Genomic DNA, 1,122 nt, shown 5'->3' on the forward strand with positions numbered 1-1,122 from the left:
CAAGTATTAAGCCAAGTGTGGGCCTCTTCTAAAGATAGGTTGTATGCCCCTGAAGCCAGTACTGAAGAGGAACTATACATGTTTCCATTCATCTTCATATCTCAAAACAGAGCAATGCCCCTAGCACATAGTAGGGTCTCCATAAATGCTTGTTGACTGAATGCATGTATCTTTATCTGAAAGAAGAAAAGAAGATAAAAGGAATTTAAAAGTAGTTCACTTATATAGTACCATCACAAAATAGTTTTGGAAACATAATTAAAATGGGGAGCCTGAAGTAAGCTAAATACGTTTTGCAAGTGACAGGACAACTTCAAGAGGAAATCAAGATTGTGTGTTGCCCTTAATCTGAATTCACTGTTTTTCTTTCTGATGCAGATTACTTTTCAGAACTTTATAAGTTTTCTATTTCAGAAATCAAAACAAAACAAAACAAAACAAAAAACCAACAAGACAGAGATATGATCCTGATCTATTCTGTCTTTCCAAATAAATCTTTATTTTATTCAGTGTGTAAAGTAACATCCTTTAAGAAAATACTTCCTAAAATCATAAAGGTTATAGATTTGATCAGTGGTGCATATATCTTGTGATTTAACTGTAGTAACTGAAAATAGGCAATCTAGTATCTAGACATCTTTTTCATTTGCTTGATACAAATAATCTATATATATCAGAACATATTTCTATAATATTTATTTGATTACAAATAAGTTGGTGCTCAACTCCCAAGTAGGAGAGAGATTTTTTTATATCAGTGTGGTCCTGTGGCATATTTTAGAGAAAACAGGAATTTGGAAATGAGCTTTAAATCCCAAGAGAATTTCCCTTAAATTTAGAAGCCATGTCTATCTACAGATCACTTTAGAGAAAATGTTTATTCTATTTTCTTTTTTACTGACTAAAAAAAAAAAAAAAGCCTGTAGGTCTGTGAAATCTGCAATGTACTAAATAGACAGATGAAAATAGATATGATTGAATTATTAAATATAAATAAGAGTGAACCTTCTATAGGAGCAGGAGCAATGTAGGATCTTCAGTTAATCTATTCTTTCTTCATTTCCTCAAGATCAAAGCAGCCTTTTCTCATAAAGGACAACAATGATATGATAACACCTCATG

Source organism: Giraffa tippelskirchi, chromosome 4 (genome assembly GCF_054371585.1).
Source record: "Giraffa tippelskirchi isolate mGirTip1 chromosome 4, T2T-mGirTip1v1.2.pri, whole genome shotgun sequence".
In the NCBI taxonomy this organism is placed as follows: Eukaryota; Metazoa; Chordata; class Mammalia; order Artiodactyla; family Giraffidae; genus Giraffa; species Giraffa tippelskirchi.